Below are 19020 nucleotides of genomic sequence, written 5' to 3'. Positions count from 1 at the left end.
GGGCATACAATACAAGTTTGTCCCATGATTGGTGATGCTAAATTCAATCCTTAAATTTTTTTTTAATTTTAATTTTTTTTAATTTTTAATGATTAAGGTGGCATTACCTAACAGAGCTGTGACGGGAGATTAAATGAAGGCATGTACCCAAGGGGTCTGGTCTATAAACCTTACTTCTTCCCCATTCCCCTTCAGCCTTCACTTTGGGGCAAATACACAACATTGCTGACTCCACTTTCCTAGCACAGGTGCCTCTTGGTGGGACTGGTAGCCTCACTAACTTGAGACTACTTTTTAAAAATAATTTTTATTATGAAACATTCAAACATACACAAAAGTAGAGAGAGTAATATAATGAATCTCAGTGTATTCATCACCCTGTTCGAAAAAAAAAAATTACCACCATTTTGTTGGTAAGTTTTGTAATTACTTTTGAGTTTTATCCTTTGAGCCTCTCTTTTCTTTCCCAAACACACAGATCCCTGAATTCTGCAGGGGACATTTGGGAAAACTTTTCACCCATGAATTCTCCTTGTTCCATTGGCCCAGCTTGGCAAGTAAGTGCTCATGATAAATGCACGTTGCTGGAGATGGCAGGTGCTGGTTCAGCACGTCCAGAAATTGCTCCGATGCTTCTCAGACTGTGCACAAATCACCTGGGGTTCGTGTGAAATTACAGATGCTGATTCTGTAGCTCTGGACTGGGGTCTGAAACTCTGCATCTCCGAACAAACTTCTAGGCAATGCCAGTGATCCTGCTCTGAGAAAATGCTTTGAGTAGCTGAGTGCTCTTAGAGGGAAAAGTCTAGATACTTTGGATACAGATGATTAGAAGGAAACATCTGATAAGAAGGAAACAAGTTAAGTAATACCTGAAGTTCCTTCCGGCCCTTAAATTGTTTCTTCAGTCTTTGTTCCTAACCTCTAGCAACTGCAGGAGTAACTAAGCACAAGGATTCCACCCCCTGCTTCTGGGAAGAAGAAAAGCAAGCTTGAATTAAAAACTTGAGCCCCTTCCCTCAGTCTGGCAAAGAATTGCACTTGGTTTGTTCCAGTTCCTCCTATATAATCAACAATCCTAGGGGCTAGTTAGAGGCAATGGAAGCACTGCCGAGTCTGTCACACAGACTTTTCCTTACCTTTTTTTTTTTTTAAAGAAGCCATAACTTTATTAATGATAGAAACAGTACAAATTTCAAACCAAGCTGCAGTTACTCTTCTGAACCCCCCCCCCAAAAGTCCTGTTTTCAGGAGATTACATTGCTAATTTTTTAATAGCATTTACAATATCATTACTGTTGTTCTGCAGGGCTCGGACTGCCTTTGCTCTCGACATGTTTGCTTGTGACATGACCAGTTCTACGTCTTAAATTCCACGCCTGTTTCATCAACTTCATTCTCTTCACTCTCCTCTTGTACAGTTGGAGTCTGTGTGTTTTCTGGAATATTTGAGACAGCTTCACCTTGAACTTTGAATTTCTCAGCAGCTGCTAGATGTGCTTGCTGAGATAAATCCTCGATCTTGGCTTCCCCAAAAACTATGTAGGTATCTGAAGCTGGGTTCTTGTAGACATCTGGTTTTGTGATGACGAAGAAATATTCTTAGATTTCCGGACAGTGACTCTGGTAACCCCTGTAACCTGTTGAAGACCCAGTTTGGACATAGCCTTCCGTGCCTTCTCTTCACTCCTGCTCTGTTTTGCTTTACTGACTGGTTCTTCATCTATTTCAGCTGCCGCTGTCCGCTGGGCTTTTTGTGTGGTTGTCTGTGTGGAATCCTGTTCCTCGAGCTCTGGTACTGATTCGTCACTGTCACATTCTGTTCCAGACCCTGTCCCAGCCTGGGGCTGTGGCAACTCCTGCTCTGTAGCAGGGATGGGAGGGTTTCTGTGACTTCACCGGGCATTTTGTGTGGGGAACACAGAACCAAGATGGTGGCAGAAAGAGAGCGAGTGAGAGCGTGACCCACGCCTGTTGCAGGAGCCCTTACCTTTTAAAGTATTTGTTTCTCTAGGCAGGCAGATGTGTAGTTAAATGCACAGATGACCCAGTCTAGGCAGGTGTAGCCCAAGAATTTGTAATTTTAATAAGCACCCAGGTGATGAAGACTAGGTGCAGTTTCTTGTAGTCATGAGAAATGGGAGGAGTGGTTGGAAAATTTCAAACAGTTTGCTCATACTTTAATCTTAGATTATCATACTGGCGTGGAATTTGCTCAGTCAGCCATCACATATTAAGCATATGGACAAACAAGACAGAAACAGTGCTAGGAGACCCACAAAAAATAAACATGCAAACGAAAACTAAGACAATTTCAAGTACTGAGAAGTGTTCTAAAGAATTGAAATGGACCTTGGTTTTTCTTGTTTCAGTCTTTACCTCCTTGTTTTTCTCTGTCTCTCCTTTCCTTTCCTTTTCCCCCCTTCCTATCTGTCTTCCCTTGAACCTTAATTAACATTGGATAACCAGCAAGATTGGCAAAGATAACTCAAAAGAACCATTTCAACTTCTACCAAAGTAAGATTGCATCAGCAATCACCAGAAAGAGACCTGAATTCCCCAACATATCCCAGCCTTTTAAACTGCAGTTTTGCTGCAGTAACAGGTAAAGAAAACTTACAGCTTGGGGCAGTCCCATAGCCACATACACTGTCTCTTCTCCTTGCCCTATAAAAACTCTAATCCTGCTTCAATTCTGGGAGTTACCTAATTTTGAGGGGGTACCTGATACTCATCAGCTGAGTATCTGAATTACTTTAACTATTTTTTGTTCTTTGACAGAATATAGAAGAGATCATTTTAAGGGGGAGAGACTGCTTTAGTTGGGATGAACAGGGAAAATGTTTCTTGGGAGGATTCATTTGAATTGAGACTAATAATAAGAAGGTCATCTTGAGATAATTTGGGAGTAGAAAGTTCTAAGTAGGAGCCACACATACAAAGTTTAGGGAATTGGTAGAAAGAAGAGAACTTGGATGCAGGTGAGTGGCTGAGGAGAGAAGGGCCACGTAGGTTGGAAACCCCCGGAGGTTTCTGTTTTGTTTGTGTTAACAGCTTTATTAAGATATAATTCATAGACAGTTCACCCATTTAAAGTGTTCACTTCAGTGGTTTTTAATATATTCAGAGTTGTGCAACCGTCACCACCATAAATTTTAGAACATTTTCATCACCCCCAAAAGAAATCTCATACCTGTTGTGGGCACAATGTGGTGGCCCATTGGTGACATGGTGACATGTGGGTTGGTAAAAGAATTTAACAGAGATAAAGCATGAGAATAGAAATGGGGTTTATAGACAACAGCGGGCCACACAGGAAAGAGATGCCTGTGTGAGTGCCAAGGGCTAGTTGTTGGGGTGTTTTATAAGGTAGGTCACAAGATGCCTGATCAGCTTGTGCACAAGTCTCTGATTGATTGTAGGTGAGGTAAGGAGTTTAGGGTCCATGAAGGGTAGTGGGGTTTATGACTGATAGGGTGGGTTGAAACTAGCCAGCATGAGCTGTTGTGAGATTAGGCATTACCCAGGGCTATTGGTTTGTTAGGGGAAACAAGCCCGGTAAAGAAGGTACTTTATCTGCTGAGAGATCACAGCTGAGAGCCCAGAAATGGGGGTAGCTGGACGTTGAAGGACGTCAGTTGGCCCAACAGTATCCCTTAATATTCACTCCACCTTCAAACCCCACTCTCACCCCCAGCCCTTGGCAACTGCAAATCTATGTTCTGTCTGTATGAATATGCCTGTTCTGGCCATTTCACGTAAATGGAATAATACAATATGTAGTCTTTAGTGGCTGGCTTTTTTCGCTCAGCCGAGTTTGCAAGGTTCATCCATGCTGTAGCATGTATCAGTATTTCATTCCTTTTTATGGCAGAATATTATGCTGTATAAACTTACTACTTGTGTTTATCCATTCATCAGTTGAACATTTGGGGTGTTTCCACTTCTTGGCTATTATAGATAATGTTGCTATGAACATTCACGTACAAGTTTTGTGCACAAGTGTGGGTAAATGTTTTTATTTCTCTTGGGTATATACCTAGGGGTGAAATTGCTAGTTCATATGGTTAATTTATGTTTAATCTTTGGCAATTTCTGCAGATAAGCCAGCTGGAGTTTTAATAGGGATTATATTTACTAAATCTATAGATCAGCTTGGGGAGTATTGCCATTTTAACAATGTTAAGTCTTCTGACCTATGAACATAGGGTGTCTTTCCATTTATTTAGATCTTTTTATTTCTTTTAACAATGTCTTATACTTTTCAGTGTACAGGTTTTGTACTTTTTTTTGGTTAAATTTATTACCAGGTACTTTATTTTTGATGCTATTGTTACCGAAAAATTGGCCTCTGCATCCTGAAAAGTGAATTCAAGCTCAGGGGTGGGGCAGAGTTTGGGGGCAAACAAGTGCCACTTTATTGCTTTGCCCGGCAAAGGGAGTCACAGCAGGTTAGTGCCTTAAAGACTGTGAGCCCATCTTGGGGTTGCGGTCTTGAGGTTTTTATAGGAAAACTGAATGGAACAGAAAAGGTGATCGTAGTCAGGGTGCTTTACAGGGTGCTACATTCCTCTTAGCCTCAATGAATCTTTAGGAGAAACTCCAGAGGGTCTGTGCATCCTTCTTGAGATCATCAGCCTGTTGCCTCTTCCTGGAGTGCAGCCTCTGGGTTAAAGTTATTCACAGTAAAGAATGAATCAGCAAACAGTTCCACTTCAGGGACACCAGTCAGTTAGTTAGTTTGCTTTGTATTCCTTCAAATCCCCACTGTTAGTTCATTTTCCCCATTTCTGTGGACATAGGGGAACAGCAGTCTTTCTCCTCCAGCTGCTTCTTGCTGAACTGGGGCATCACCTGGAGCACCCCAAGACCAGTTGGAGACTTTGATGTTCACTTCTGACATATAGGCCTCTGCATCTCCTTTGTCCTGAACTTGAGCTCTCATATCATTTGAAAGTAGGGGTGCACTTCTAGATTCAACAAGTATGAAAGTACAACAGGTGGGCAGTGGGAATCACAGCTCAAGTTCCCCCTTTCATGGCAAAGTGAAATATCTGCGTCCATTCGGTTTTGTCATGCTGCTTTCCTCCTCTGAGAGACCTCAGTATTCAGCAGAGACAGGCTGCATCGGTTGTCCTTCAAAGCTTTTCACATTAAAAAGACTTCAGTGCTGTGATTGCCCAGTTACCTTCACTATAGGAATGTTGGTCCCGCTCAAATAGGTTAATTTACAATTTAGAACAGAGTAGGTGGCTCCAGTGTCCACCAAAAAATTCAGTAATTGAAACCTCACTGTTAGTTGTACTTGGAGCTCCTGAGAAACTATAGTTATTGGGGTCTTTAAGACCACCAGGAACCCTGGGTTCCCTTTACTTACCGTCATCATTCACTTTATCTCTCTGGGTCACCATGACCTCTGGGGAAGGCTTGTCACTTCGGAGAGACTTTTAGCCAGGTAGCCAATTGTCTAATGCTAACTTTTGATGTGGTATTTACACATATATAATAGGAGCTATTGACCACTACACATAAGTCTTTCTTTTCTGTTACTATCTGGTCTAAAGCAATTTCAATGTCTGGAAACTTAATAACTACAAGAAGAGACCTTGAAACCATAAGGTTGCAGCTACATATTGCCAGCAGACACTGCTTTGAGAATGACTGGTGGCGTCCCAAATCTGACCCAGCTCAGAAAACTCAAGTTCTCAGCAATAAAGAAACTTGTCTGAAATCACATCTACAATGGTTACCTAGTTTTACCTTGGACATCTGAACTACAATTATTCCATTTTGATTTTCAAATGCGTTTCTCTCCTTAATGGCCAAAGCAGATGTCAGTATTAATGATTTTAGTGGTTTTCTAGATATGATGAGATGCAAGAATTTGGGCTCATAAAATCTTCTCCTGAAAATATCTAACTATTTGAAGGACTCTTTTGCCAATTTTCCCAGAGCATGAAGTGCCTCATTCCTGATCTCCACCCTGAGCTCCTTTCAAGGTACTCTGAAGGTCAGCAACTCCAGTGGCTTGCAACTTAATCCTTGTAGAGGCAAATGGCAAGTGTCATCATGATCATAAATTCAACCATGGCTTGGAAGGCGTTTCATGACCATTTCATCACGTGGTGCTAGGAGTGCTCATTCCTAGGTCATGTGAGGATTTCATTGACAGGCCCCCTCAATGTGCTATTATAGGACCAGGCCTTATTAACAGTAGCAAAAATCTCTGGACCACCTGTCTTACTAGTCTGTTATGGTTCCAGGAAAATATTCCCCTTTGTTGCTTCTTCCCATATCTAGAGTTGAAATGTTATGGAAACGACAGGCCAGTCAAGAAACAAGCACCACTCGGAGGGTTGGAGTACTCAGATGTATTACACCGGCAGGCTCAGAGGGGCTTCTGCTCTGAAGCTCTGAGCACCTTCAAGATGTGCACATGAGGTTTTATAGGGTAAAGTACAAGCTTGGGGTATTCGGCCAATAGGCATGGAACAGCTTTAGCAGCATTATCATCACAAAGGTGGAGGCAGGGAGGCAGCAAACCAACATTCCAAAGCCAGATATGTATCTTTGAAAACCCAGCTGGCTAGCAAAAACACATAAACAGCAAACCAACACTAATTAACTTAGATTCACAAGTTAGTCTAGCAGAACTCAGATCAGTATTCCAATACTTAGATTTGTGAGTTATCTTGTTAGCCCAGCCCAGCCTCTCCTTCACATTCCTAGACTTGTGAGTTATCTTGTTAGATCAGCCCAGTTTTTCCTTCACAACACCATTATAATTAACAAACCTATAGAACTGTCTAAGTTGAGGTTGCTACTTGTTGCTATGATTGAGCTTGAATAACTTTATTTTTAAAAAATTTTTTAAATTGAAGTATAGTCAATTATAGTGTGTCAATTTTGGTGTACAGCACAATGTCCCAGTCATGCATATACATACATATATTTGTTTTCATATTTTTTTATTAAAGATTATTAGAAGATACTGAACATAGTTCTTTGTGCTATACAAAAGAAACTTTTAAAAATCTATTTTTATATGTAGCGGCTAACACTTGTAAATCTCAAACTCCCAAATTTATTCCTTCCCACCCCCTTTCCACAGTAACCATAAGATTGTTTACTATGTCTGTGAGTCTGTTTCTATTTTGTAGATGAGTTCATAGTGTCCTTTTTTTTTTTTTTTTTTTAAGATTCCACATATGAGTGATATCATATAATAATTTTCTTTCTCTTTCTGGCTTACTTCACTTAGAATGATGATCTCTAGGTCCATCCATGTTGCTGCAAATGGCATTATTTTATTCTTCTTTATGGCTGAGTAGTAGTCCATTGTATAAATATACCACAATTTCTTTATCCAGTCATCTGTCGATGGATATTGCTTCCATGTCTTAGCTATTGTATATAGTGCTGCTATGAACATTGGGGTGCATGCATCTTTTCAAAATAGAGTTGCTTTTAGATATATATACCCAGAAGTGGCATTGCTGGATTGTATGGTAGGTCTATTTTTAGTTTTTTTGAGGAATCTCCATACTGTGTTCCATAATGGCTGCACCAAACTACATTCCCACAGCAGTGTAGGAGGGTTCCCTTTTTCTCCACACCCTGGAGAGATCTTGTTTGAGTAGACATTCCTAAAACATATTATTTCTAAAGAGTTTACCTAGAAGCTCTGATTTCATTTGCATTTAATTTACTTATAAGAATTGCATCCTACCAAGTTGTTTTTCTTGCCGACAAACTTGTAACAGATATAAGATCTTACTGGACTTCTGTTAAACCTAGATACAATAAAAGTTTTATGCTTAACATTAATGAATCTAAAGACATGTCTATATTAATCAAATCATAAACTTTAGCTAGCTTCAAATACCAGGTATCGATTCAGTACTGAATATTTTCTAAATTACATGAACCCGATTTTCATTCTGGGTATTCTCTTTTATATTTTTGAGTATTTATATAAGCATTTAATTTTCTTTAAGCCAATTAAATAGAGCTCTTTTACAAATTAATTTTAGCAATACCATACATCCATGACACAAAAACACACAAAGTACTCATAGATCTCATTCCAAAATTCTAGCCATGAATTGGATACACAGTGTAAAACTCATCAGTTACAAGAGGTTGGATTCAAATTAGGTTTCTGGCAGATGGGACAAATCAAAGTTGCCTGTCCAGATGACTAAACACTTTTACTAAATTCTGTGGAAGACATTTAAGATTTCTATTTGTACCTGACAAGCCAAGTTCTGAATTATTTACCCCCTTTCTCAAAATTTGCATTTTGAAAAGATGGCAGAGATAAGGGTTCTGAGAGAAGACCAGGTAGAACATTTGCATTTCAAAGGCCTAGAAAGGTAGGTTCTTCCTAGATGACTTCATTCCCTTGAGACCAGAAAAATGTTTTATTTTCCCTATTTACTTTTAAGTCTGTTAAGTAGAGGGGGTTTGGGAGTGGTAAAAGGATCAGTGGCCCTTGGGCTTGGATTATTTCTGGAGCCATACTTCTGGTCCTGCAAAGACTGGATTTGTGAAACAAGAAGGTTTTTCTCTCAAAGAATTGGGTGGTCCTTGATGAAATCAAAGGACTGACGCACCTATTTAAGCGTGTTGGATTGTTTTACTTTCCCTCATTTAGCTCAGGGCTGAAGGCCTCCCCAGAATTTCCTAGCAGGCTCTGAATATCAGCTATGGTAAATTTAGTCAGACCAGTGGCCTCCCATTTTGGTAATCCATTTACAAACACTTTTGAGGGTCCTTCCTGGATCTAAAAATTTCTCTAACTGTGGCCCTCAGTTCAAGCCTTTGATCTGAAGAGGCTTGCCTACAACCTAACATGTTCCCATTTAATAGTGCCTTCTGAGTAGAAAGGCAATTCAAAAGATTACAAGAATGAGTATTCAAAAGGTAGAGGGGGAGCAATAGTTTAAGACAAGAGCTCTATAAAATTTTTAGCAATTTGGATGTTTCTCCAATTCAAAGGATCCATAGAGTTTGCCCTACAAATATTTTCTCTGATAATCTAATTTTAGAAACAAAGAAAAATGCCACTGTTGTTTTCAGTAGACCTGCAAGCGCAGAAGACTGCCAGCTTTAACTGAGTGCTCAAAATTTAGTTTTGGGGTTTTTCTTTTAGTTCCCAATTAAGTTCTTGCAAGCATATATAATTCAATGAACCATTCAAAGACTAGTCTTGTCTGATTCTAAGTGATCTTACAACTAAAATCTTTCCAAACGATGGACTTCAGCCAAAAGGGCTCTGTGGTGGAACAGAAAAAGAATCTCCCATTTTACAAGACAGAGGGGTAATCACAAAACACAAGACACAAGAGACAAAACTCACATGACCATACACACACACAAAAAAATAACAAATCCAAGGGGCCGTCTGATGGAATTGAAAGGGATCACCCACTTTGTCAGTTTGTGCACACTTCTACACACCTTTGAAGGAATCTTACAAATTCAAAACCTCAACTGGTAGGTGGAAGCACTAGACCAAAGTTTCAGATTAAAAACACAGGCTTTACAGATAACAGTTACAGGTAACAAATGCTGGCATGAATTCAAAACCCATGTGCAAATTCAAAGCAAACTTCCAAGTTCTCTAAGCCCATGACCTCCTTTCCAGTTGGTGCCCATTCAAATGTGAGTCGCTTTCAAAGAAGGTGAGCCCAACACATGGGGGGTTTTCAGCCTGCCAGGGGAACCCCTGGATAGGGTTGGGGGATCCCAGTCTTCACCAGGAATTTACTGTAGTCCTGGTTGAGGAGTCATGATGGTCCTAACAGTGGTCTTTTCTCTCCCAAAGATGCGTTCAGCAGTCAAAGGTCCAGGCTGGGGCCAGAAAGCAGAAGGAAGAAGTCCCAGGGGCAAACAGACTCCGGCAGCTGCTGGGGCTTGATGTCTCCCCTTCCTGTTTCCTCACTCTGGAGTGTCAGCTGTTGAGGTGGCAGATGCAAGGGGCTCAAGCAGAAATCCCCTTCTTAGAAGAGAGGGTGGCCTCACGCCCACGTTGTGCACAAAGATTTGTTACCAAAAAATTAGCTTCTGCAACCTGAAAAGCAAATTCAAACTCAGAGCACAGTTTTGGAAGCAAAGAAAAGAGCAGCTTTATTGCTTTGCCCGGCAAAGAAAGTCATAGCAGGCTAATATCTTAAAGACTGTGAGCCCATCTTTGGGTTGGGGTCTTGAGGTTTTATAGGAAAACTGAATGGAACAGAAAAGGTGATAACAATCAGGGCATTTTACAGGGTGCTTCATTCCTCTTAGCCTCAATGAATCTTCAGTAGGAACTCCGGAGGGTCTGTCCATCCTTCTGAGATTATATTCTTGTTACCACCTTCCAGGAGCAAGCCTCTGGGTTAAAGTTATTCACAGTAAACAATGAATCAGCAAACAGTTTCACATCAGGGAAGTCAGTCAATTAGTTTGCTTTATACTCCTTCACTATTCTAAATGAAATTGTTTTTAAATTTTATCTTTGGATTGTTCGCTAGTATGTAGAAATAGAATTGCTGTTTGTTGATTTATCTTGTATCCTGCAACCTCCTTTATTAGTTCTAATTGTATTTTTGGTGGACTCCTTAGGATTTTCTATATATAAGATCATGTTATCTGTCTTTTTTGTTTAAGTTGGCATTTATAGCTAAAAATATCCCTCTAAGCAGTGTTTTAGCTCTATCCTATAAGTTTTGGTATTTTGTGCCTTATTTTTATGTGTTTATTTTTTTAACACTTTCTGTCTCCTTATTGATATTCTCTATTGGATGAGATGTTGTCAACATACCTTCCTTTAATTTCTTAAACATGTTGCCTTTTAGTTCTTTGAACATATTTACAATAGGGGCTTTGAAATTTTTGTTAAGTCCAACATCTAAACCGCTGTTGCCAAAAGATTGGCCCCCATCCCTGACGAGCCAAATTGAAACTAAGAGACAGGGTCTTGGAGCTTAGAAGAAAAGAGACAGCTTTATTATTTTGTTAGGCAAAGGGGACTCACAGCAGGCTCATGCCTTCAAAACTGTGAAACCACCTTGGGGATGGGTGATTATACGGACATAGCTCAAACAATAAGCAATCAACAGAATCATTTTCTAAGTCATAATAATGCAGCAAAACGGATGTGGGTCATGAGGAGGGCCATGTCCCAGGTCTTGGTTGAGCCCCTGGTATTTGCCCTGCTAAGTGCCAGTCCTTGGCTTCGTGCAGGAAAGAATTCAAGTGCCAGGCCACAGCTGAGTAAAGGTAGATTTATTTAGAGAGATATACACTGCATAGAGTTTAAGGCAAGAGAACGGTAAGGAAAGAGGTGTGGGAATTGGTTGCTCAGGTTAAAGTGAAAGCAGGTACATACTCCATGGACAGAGTGTGGGCCATCTCTAAAGAGGAGGGATCGAGAAAGGGTGGCTAGGCATGGTGTTGCCAGTTTTTATCATCTCAGTAGCTTGACACACCTAAAGGTGGGACCATTCCAACTACCCTGGGGAAGAGGCTGGGATTCCCAGGAATTGGGCCACTGCCCATTCTTTGGCCTTTTGCGGTTAGCCTTGGGATTGTCGTGGTGCCTGTGAGCATGTTATTTATCACGCTGTTACAATGAGCATTTAATGAAGTTCAAGGTCTACTAGAAGTCAAACCTCCTGCCAACTTAATCCTCAAGGCTAACTGGGAGTTGAACCTTCCACCATTTTGGTGTTAAATTGCTTTCATTCCTTGAGTGGCTGTGCCCTGCCCCCTCCCATCCTGTCTCATTAAGACTTACTAGAGTGGCATTGTGATGCTTCCAGGAGGCCAATTCTATAGAAGCTAGCAGTTGTCACTTTTTCAATCTCTTTATTTTGTAAGCACCCAAGGTATGGTTTTCTTGGCATTGAACCTACTTTGTAAGAGTATAGTTCACTGACCTTATCGCTGGAGAATCACTCAGAAACTAAGGATGATTATTACTTTTGATTACTGGAATAAAGCAGATACAATAAATTCAATAGCTTTAGTTTTAATAATGGGCCTGGTGTTGTGAATAGCAACCAGTCTGTCGGGTCAGTTGACCATTTTAAGAGCAAGCATAAGAATAAGCAATCTGTTAGTCTAAATGTGGCCATTTTATTAATCCTCCTTCGCCTCCTCCAAGGCAGTTTCCAGTGCCTGCTTTCTTTTTCTTCTTGTTATGGATCATACTTACCTGTTTCTTTGCATGTCTCATAATTTTTTGTTGAAAACTAGACATTGCTACAATAACATATTGTACAATAACATATTGTAGCAATTCTGGATGTTGATCCCTCTATCACTCAGGGCTTATTTTCTTATTGTCTTATTTTTTCAATGACTTGCCTAGATTAGTTTATGGAAATCTATTTTCCCTACCTTTTTCAGTGTCTAATGTTTCTCCTCAAAGAGTGAAACTATGACCACATGCAAAGTTTCTCTGACCACCAGAGATTATTGTAGTTTTAGCATACTGTCTTTATCTGTCTCCTTTATCTGTCCCTTTCCCATGTCTGCCTGCTAAGCTTTTGGGTAATCTGACTTTATTGTAACACTCACAGCCATTAACCTTCAGTAACTGCTAGCTGATTGCTCTATTATTTTTGGCAAAGTCTGGGGTGTAATTGCTCCACAGTCTGATCCAACTAAAGTCAGGCCCCTTTGTGGGGACAGTCTTTGAGGCTCAGGAAGACTCTTCCTAGCTGTCTCTTTCTCCCGGTACAGCCTGTTAAACTTCTAGCTGGTCTGCCATTTTATTTATTGTTACTACTTTAAAGGAGCTAAGAGCCTCCTCTTAACTTTTTTACCACCACAATCTCCATTATTGTGACAACACCCTTATGCATGGACTTCTTCACTTTGTCTTCCCAATAAAGTATGTCCCTGAGGGAGAGCCACTGATCTCTCTGTTCTTATGGCCTCCGTCTCCCCCTTCCTCAACAGAATGTCTGTGCTACTGCATCAGAGTGGGGCGGGGGCAGGGACTGTGGTCTGTGTCTTCTGAAGTGACACATCTGCATTGCTCCACAAGTGGGACATTGGATATGAATGGTAGCCCCTAGTCTTTTCAGCACATCCTCCTGGCATAGAACTTATGAGTGAGGTGGAGTGGGAGCATTTGGGACGCAATATTCTCAGCTTTCTGTGCCTAGGTAAAGTTTCCACCTCTGAGTGGGAACTGGAAGTCCAGTCCCCTGCCTAAGAAAGAGATGATGTGCTGGCCTCCTGCCCCTCCTTGGGCAAAACCATACTCTCAGAGTAGGAGCTGAGGGGAAAGGGAGCCTTATCTCCTTTGACCTCCCTGCTTGGAGTAGAATTTCTGTCACACAGAGCTGGAGATGGTATCAGATAGTAGCTCTAATGCCATAAACTCTTACTGTTCTCATCAAGATTTACTAAATTTTCTTGAATAAATGTTTATCCATTTACTGTATATTTTTAAAGACAATGTCCAGAGACTTTAAATAGTTGTTTATATAAAAAGTAATTTTCAGTAATTAAATGTTTGTTTCTGTGGGGAGAGCATCAGATGAGCATCTCACACCACCATTCCAGAAGTGTGGTCACATTAGGGGTTTTATTTCCTCATCATTTTAATACAAAAAATTCTAAACAGCAAAGTTGGAAGAATTTCACACTAAATATCAATATTCCCCTTTCCAAAATCCTACCATTAACATTTTGTTATAGTTGTATAGTATGTCTATCCATTTATCTATCATTCACTCTGGTGTATTTTTGGATGCAATGCTAAGTAAGTGGGAGACATCAGTAAAGTCTTCTAAAATTTCCAGCATGTGTGTTGTTAACTAGAATTCAATTTTGGTTTTCAATCTTTTTTCTTTTGAAGTAAATCTGCATGCAGTGAAGTACATAAATCTTCAGTGTACAGTCATTGAGTTTTGACAAATTCATGCACTTGTACAACCCAAACTCCCATCAGGATATGAAACATTTTCATCTCCCAACAAAGTTCCCTTATATCCCTTCCCAGTCAGTCACCTCCCCCCACCCCCCAGCTCCCAGAGGCAACCACTGTTAGGATTTTCCCCCACCATATATTAGTTTTTTCCTGGTCTAGAACTGTGTATATTAAGAAATCATACAGTATGAATTCTTTCATGTAAAACTTCTTTCACTTAGCCTAATGCTTTTGAGAGGCATCCATGTTACATATATGATATATGTAGTTTATTCCTTTTTATTCCTGCATAGTATTGCATGCTATGAATAGACCAACTTGTTTATCCATTCTCCTACTTATAGTCAGCTGGCTACTTACTGGAGGACTTTAGGCAGTGAATTGACATCTGCTTTATCCTTTAGATAGGTCATTCTGATTAGTAAATGGGAGGTGAACTATGAAGGCAGGGCAAGAAGAGACCTGTTCAGGTGGGATTTGAGGTTGGTTTGGATGAACACTGTAGCAGTGGAGATGGTGAGAAGTGATCTGATTCAGGGTATATTTTGGAAGTTGAATTGATGGGATTTGCTGATGGATAGGATGTGAAAGGTGAAAGAAAAGAAAGAATCAAAGATCACTCTGTTCCTCCAAGCCATTATGAGGGTGGAGAAGCAACAAAAACTTTGCCATTATGAGAGTGGAGAGCCGATAAAAAGCCAAGCCAGTGGAGATTTGTTGGAGATTTGTCTAGAAACCAATTGGATGGCAATTAGTAAACATGTATTTGCCAAATGCTTCTATGTGGCAATCGATTAGTTCATAGGCTACATCCTGTGAACACATGCAACTCTTTAGACAACCAGCATAATTTGCAGCTTCTTTTGCCATGGTCATACCACTATTAGAAATACAAGCCAACTTAATTTTTGAATCTCTGAGGGATACACCACCCTCCCACCTGCCACCCCACTTGACCTAGCACTTCAGAACCATTGGCTTTAAGATTCAACTTCCCTCATTTCTCTGAGACAGGAAGCTCTTAAATGGTGGTTATTTCTTATCTGATTCTTTAAACATGTCACTGTGTTCTTCAGAATAGAAGGTTCTATGATTGGCCTTTAAAAAAGAAGTATTGCAAAAAGAATGAGCCCTTTATATATAATGCAGATGAGATCAAGGTTTCATTCATTAAACAAATATTTATTGAGTGTTTTCTAGATACCAGGAACTGTGCTTAGCTTTGGTTATACCACAGCAAATAATACAGACTCCGCCTTCAGAGAGCTCAAAGAACACATAAATTGGGTGGTTTTATTACAGTGTGATAAATGCTAAAATAGAAAGAAAGCCTATACAATTGGCACTCAACAGAGGGTTAAGGATCAAGACAGGAAGAACTTCCAGAGGATATGTTTTAGTTGAGAACTGAGGATCAAAAGCATGAGTCAGAGAACTTGGATGTGGGACAGAACAAGGTGTTCCAGGAGGGAGAAGCAGCATGATGTAAGATCTGGACCTGTACATGGTATATTGTTAGAACTTCAGATTTGAGAATTAGAGTCTAAGAGGGTGTTGTAAGAGAGAGATGCAAGGGCCAGATCATGAAAGACTTTCTAAACTGTATTAAGAAAACTGGACTTTCTGAATTTTTAATCCAGTGTAGATATTGGATTGATGCAGGCAGCATGGAGACAGGAAGACCAGTCAGTGGTTCAGGAAAGAGGTGATGGTGGCATGAACAAGGCAGGGGGAGAAGCCTGGTGGGTGGGGAAAGGAGAAATACAGGAACTTAGGAAATGTTGATGAGGTACCACTGATTGACAGAAGAAGTCAAGGGCACACTCCAGGTTTTTCCTACAACAACAGGTTGAAAAGGTGGGAAAGAGACCCAGGAGTAATGAAGATGTTTGTCACGGTCGAGGGTAGAGGAAGGGAAAATCATGAATGCAGTGTTTGGACATGTTGTGCCTGAGGTGTGTTTTGAGATGTTCAAGATATGTTAAATTAATGGTTGGACTTATAGATCTAGACCTCAGAGAAGTCTGGGCTGGAGATATACATTTGTCGGTCATCTCTATCTAGGTGATTTTTTAAATTGTGGGCATGGACGAGACAGTCTAGAGAGAAAGCATACTATGAAAAGAAGAGGATCTACGCTGAACCTTAAGTAATTCCAATGTTTAACAGCTAGATAGAGGAGAATCATTCTACAGAAAACTGAGAAGCGGCCAGACGAAGAGGAGGAAACCCAGGATACAATGTTTCAAGAAGGAGGAAGTGCTCAGTGAAGTCAGTTGTTGCTGAGAGTTCAGATCAAATGAGAATTGGGAAACGTCCACTGGTATGAGTGACGATTTAATTTTCGTGGTTAGAGCTGTTTAGAGACGGGGGGTAAAATCCAGATTGAAGTGAGTTAAGCGGGAAGTAGAAGGTGAGAGAATAAAGCCAGTGAATATAAGGCAATGAATCTTTAGAGCAATTTGGCTGTGAAGGTGCAGAGAAAGAGGCTAGTAGTTGGATAAGGATAGGGGAGTGAGGGAGAGTTTTTTCAAGAAGGGAGAGAATTGAGTAAGGTAAAAAGTCAAAGAGAGGGATTCAGCTGAAGAGAAGTTGAGTTCAGAAGAGAGGCAATGAGTAATAAAAACATATAGTTCTTGAAAAGGATTTGAGAGGGATGGAATCCAAAGCTCTGATGGTCTTAAACAGAAGATAGAACCACGTCTGTATTGTAACAAAATATGTGAAGGTGGACAGGATGCTAAGGGAGGTTTGGATGTTTGCACGGAGTTCAGAAGTCCATATTTGATGGCTTTTCTTTTCTCTGGGAAGGAGGGAAAGGTATGTGATCAGAAGATGATAGGGGAAAGTTCTTGCAGAGAGGGGAAAAGGGTTGCAGGTGAGGGTTGACGTGATCATAAGCTGATGCAGGTGGTCATAATTCTATGTGAATTAATCTGCCCTCGTGTGATTTTCTCCATTCAACATCTGTCTGCTTGGGCTTGGGAGAAGGCAAGGAGAAACCAGATGGGCCATCCACACAACTCAGTGTTTCTCCAAGTGGTCTTTCTCAAAACACTTTCCTGACAAATATTAAAAGATATATCAAGGGAAAAAATGTCCTTGGTCAAAGAAGTTTGGGAGAACTGCTATACACCTTAATCCCTTCTTAATATGTAGGTTAACATATTTGAAGTTCTGAGGGTTTTACATTTGAAAACCTAGTTAAATTTGGTGTAGTGGACTTTTTCAAGCTTATTTGCATCTAGAGTGTTGTGCGTGTGTGTGCGTGCTTGTGTGTGTTGCATCTGCTAAGATCTCATAGTTTGGTTTATGATGGATCAGATAATCACTCACCTTACTGCTATATAGAAGGACAGGAGCCTTTCTTTTCATTCATGTTTAAATTATTTGTAGTTAGCCGCTTATATCCACATTGGTTTAGTGTAGAGCAGTAACTGACTTTTCCTGAAATGTATGTCATTCTTTCTGAGCCTATTCCATGTACTTGTTCCATTTGTCATCAGTTCTTGTCATAAACTTAGAAAACAAACAAGCCATAAACTAGCTTCCTTATTGTTCTTCCAGGATGATAAGGAGTAGACATGAAAACTGACAATGAGTCAGACCATTCCAAATGGTTAGGATTAGGGCTGGCAAGGAGGGCAGCAGTCAAAGTGACCTGCAGTATTTTTACCACCGCTAACCAACATTTTCATGGCCTTTACAGTTTACAAGTTGCTCTCGTATGTGTTATTTTACATAATCACTTTCAATTATTGTTGAGCAAGGAACACAGTTTGGAGAGATAATGAATAAAAAGACATGTTAAGGAAAAAAAGAGAGGAGCTGGGTGGAAAACGAGCTTAAAAAATATGAGGAACTGTGGTCTAAATCTTGCATCAGTGGAGGAGGTATTACCACCAAGGGGGTAAAAAGCAGTTCTTGGGAGGCCAAAAAAAAAAAAAAAAAAAGTAGATACCAGAATGGATTGTGACCCTCCAAAGGGCCACCATACAAAAACAGATATGCAGTTTATTTGTGGTATTAACATTTCATGGTATTGTAAACTGACTATTATTCAATAAAAAATAATTGTAAACTGACTACACTTCAATAAAAAAAAATTCACAATGGGGGAGCAACCAGGGAAAAAATACCTAAGAAGGCTTTTTGAGGGTCGGGGGTGATATTGAAAAAAAAGTTTGACAACTGTGGTTTAAATCCCGTGGTGCCTATGGAACTTTCTGATATCTGTAAATGATTCTTCTGTTCCTAGATGTGTTTGACAACTCTTTTGTTTAGCTCAGTGTCTGTTTCTGGCTTCATTTGTCCTTCCCATCTTCCCCGAGGCCCTAAATGACCATGTTTTGCCCCTTTAAAGTCTTTTCTTCAAGCTATAGTTAACTGAATGAGGATGAACATAAGCCAGGACCTGTTAAGGCATACATTGGCCAGTGAGCGGCTGGTCCTGGGAAGCCTGGTTGCACTCACTTCCTTTCATCAGACCTCTGTGATGCTGCTCTGTGTCTTTATAATGTGTCCTCTGTTCCCTTTGAGATGACTTGAGTGCATATCAAAAGAGTTCAGGCTATGACATCTTGCCAGTCAAGATGTTTGGCCTAGTGGGATACCATTTGAATGAGGTTGAATGTAACTGAGGATGGAAGAGAAATTTATTGGAATTATCAGCTCTTTGTCCGTCATGTATTAGTCCAGGGAGGGCTTTCCTGTACATTGTAGGACGTTTAGCAGCATCCCAGGCCCCTCCCTACTAGATACCAGTAACAACCCACCCCTCCAAGTGTGACAACCAAAAATGTCTCTAGACATTGCCAAATGTCCCCTGCGGGACAAAATCACTGCTGCTTGAGAACTACTGGTGCTGAGAAACTAGAATATCAGAAAATTGTCAATCTTCTAATGGTATCAGTATGGGTAGAAATGCCATGAAAGGATTGTGATCTTCTGTTAAATATCACTATGAGAAAGATGTTACCAGAAAGGATGGAAGACAGTCCTTGAGAGCTGAGATCAGCATTGTTACCAAGAGAGTCACAGCTGCCGTTAGTGAGCACCACATGCTTTCTAAGGGTGTTCCGTACACTCAC

General features: G+C 40.4%; 1 pseudogene; it reads right to left on the bottom strand.

The window, feature by feature from the left end:
- Nucleotides 1–1255: 1255 nt before the first annotated feature.
- On the bottom strand, nt 1256–1936 carry LOC105073758 (nascent polypeptide-associated complex subunit alpha pseudogene; annotated as a pseudogene).
- Between the last annotated feature and the right edge of the window lie 17084 nt (nt 1937–19020).

The sequence above is a fragment of the Camelus bactrianus genome, chromosome 9 (genome assembly GCF_048773025.1).
Source record: "Camelus bactrianus isolate YW-2024 breed Bactrian camel chromosome 9, ASM4877302v1, whole genome shotgun sequence".
Classification (NCBI taxonomy): Eukaryota; Metazoa; Chordata; class Mammalia; order Artiodactyla; family Camelidae; genus Camelus; species Camelus bactrianus.
This window is presented reverse-complemented; position numbering and strand designations above follow the sequence as displayed.